Source organism: Empidonax traillii, unplaced genomic scaffold (assembly GCF_003031625.1).
Source record: "Empidonax traillii isolate 1590-97213 ecotype Southwest subspecies unplaced genomic scaffold, ASM303162v1 scaffold4134:size10068, whole genome shotgun sequence".
NCBI classification, from domain to species: Eukaryota; Metazoa; Chordata; class Aves; order Passeriformes; family Tyrannidae; genus Empidonax; species Empidonax traillii.
In genome coordinates this window covers 1-2,378 of record NW_020959327.1, presented here as the reverse complement: position 1 = coordinate 2,378, position 2,378 = coordinate 1, and the positions used below count along the sequence as shown (strand labels likewise).

Here is a 2,378-nt window from a genome sequence, read left to right as displayed (position 1 = left end):
CGGCCACCGCTGGCTCAGGATCCCTGGGGGGAGAGAAAAGGGGGTGACACCAGGGCTGGGGGTTCCCTGGGGGGCACACACACTGTGGGGAGAGGGGGACATGACCCCCGGGGACCCCCCTCACCTTCTGGCACAGGTAGAAGCCGAGCCCCAGCACCAGGAAGATGAAGCCCAACAAGAAGCCCACGATCCCCATCAGCATCTTGCTGTGGGTGGTGTCCAGCAGCATCTCTGGGGGGCCCAGGGGGGTCAGGAGCCCCAAAACATCTCACAGACCCCATCACAACCTCCTACATTTCCTCCTAAAGTTGACCCCCAGCCCACCCAGGACTCCTGAAACCTCTTCCAAGTCCCTGCCCAGCTCCCCTAGGAATCTCCAAACCCCCTCCCAGCGCCTCCAGCACCATCCAACCACTCTCTCTGTTGTCCCTGGTCCCCTGAAAAGTCCTCAAACCCTCCCCCAGTCCCTTCCCCGAGTGCCCAGGAGCCCCCCGACCCCTTTCTCATCCTCCCCATTTTTTCAAATCACACCCCTAGTCCCCCACCTGGCTTCCCTCAGCTCCCTCCCAGGTACCCCCAGGACCCACAAACTCCCTCTCAGTTGCCTCCAGGACCCCCCAAACTCTGTACCAGTTGCCCCAAACCTCTCCCAAACCCCTTCCCAGTAACCCCCAGGACCCCCAAACCCTCTCCCAGCTTTCTGGCCATACCCCAGTGCCGGCTGAGGGGGTGCTCCAGGCTGACGTGCTCCACCTGGTAGGTGTAGGTGACCCCGCGCCGGGGGGGGATTTCCAGCATCACCAGCACCTGGTAGGTCCAGTCCCCGTTGGGGACCATGTCGGTGGCCATTACGTGCTCCGGGACCTCCTGCCCATCCTGGAACCACCTCACCTGCACCGGCGCAGGGTAGAAATCCATCACGGAGCAGAGCAGGCGGCTGGGGCCGGGCTGGGAGCTCGACGGCACCAGCGAGATGGACACGCTGGGGGGCACTGGGAGAGAGCAGGGAGACCCGGGGGGGAGCCGGGAGGGCATTTGGAGAGAGGGGGAAGGGCGGGGGAGCATTGGGAGGGACTGGGAATGGACTAGGAGGGACTGGGATGGACTGCGGGGGTACTGGGAGTGGGAATGGACTGAGAGGGACCGGGAGGCCGAGGAGTGCTGGGGGCACTTGGCGCTGAGGGTCTGCCTGGCAACTGATGAGTCATCAGAGAGGCGCGCTCTGATTGGCTGAGGGTTGTGAATACGAGCCGGACACACGGGGGGACGCAGGGATGGACTCGGAAAGACTGGGAAGGACTGGGAGAGACTCGGGGGTCACTGGGAGAGAGGGAAGAGGTCTGAGGATGAGGCAGGAGATCACGACGAGGGGCCGAGGGGTCTGGGTGATTCCCAGGGAGGTTTTGAGGGGCCCCGGGGTCATTCCCGGGGCAGGGGCCGAGGGGACACGCTCTGCCCCGCGCTCACCTCTGCGGCTCTCGAGGTCTGGGGTGGACACCTCGTAGTTGTGCCGGCAAAACGTGTCCACCTGAACCCGGCCCTGCTCCACCAATTCCGGCCGGCTGTTCCAGTGCTTGGCCTGGATCTCCCCGAAGGGGGTGTCCCCCACAAAGTGCCCCAAATCGCTGTCGAAGTGCACGAGCTGCTCCCGGTTGTAGACGAACCTCTCCACGAGCCTCACGCGGTCGGAGCCGTCAATGAAATGACACTCCAGCTTTAGCATCCACTGGAACACCCCTGTGTGAGCAGGGACACACGTCAGAGAGTGCTTCACCCCCCACTTTTTCCTCCTCTCCCCCTCTTTCCCATCCTGGCCCCCCCCCTTCACTCACCCTAGAGCTCCTCGCCCGCAGCCGGGGGGGCTCCCAGCACCACCAGTACCACCAGTACGGCCCCAGCTCCCCCCACACGGCCCATCCCCAGCGTCGGGCAGGTGCTGACACCCCAAAAGCAGCCGGGCTGTGCCGGACGGTCCCCAAAAGCGGCTCCAGCCCGCTCGGCACTGGGAGCACCAGTCCGGCCCAGTTCGGAGCGGGCGGGCAGGATCAGCCCCCCTCGGGGCAGGGCCGAGCCCCGCGGGCTCCCACCCACACTGGGCCCCCGCCCCCTGCCCAAATTGCCGTCCCGGGGGGCTCTGGGGGCGAGGGGGGGGCGCCGGTGGGGTCCGGGCAGGGAGCACTGGGTGCTGCGGCTCTGCCTGGCAACTGATGAGTCATCAGCGCCGCGCACTCCCATTGGCTGAGGCTGTTGGAGGCCCTCCTTTTGAGCGCTCCTATTTGGGGGGGAGAGGAGGGTTAGAGGGTGCTTGGTGCGGGGGTGGAGGAGGGAAGGGGGGGAATGAGGTTCGGGTTGGTGAGAGGATTTTGGGTGTGTTTTGG

General features: G+C 65.4%; 1 pseudogene across 1 annotated transcript; it reads right to left on the bottom strand.

Moving 5' to 3' along the window:
* Positions 1 to 50: 50 nt before the first annotated feature.
* On the bottom strand, positions 51 to 1,917 carry LOC114072848 (annotated as a pseudogene). Its single transcript, XR_003574239.1, has 4 exons — positions 1,833 to 1,917; positions 1,468 to 1,737; positions 711 to 992; positions 51 to 231 (listed from the first exon to the last, which is right to left on the bottom strand). The product of XR_003574239.1 is annotated as a class II histocompatibility antigen, B-L beta chain-like (transcript).
* Between the last annotated feature and the right edge of the window lie 461 nt (positions 1,918 to 2,378).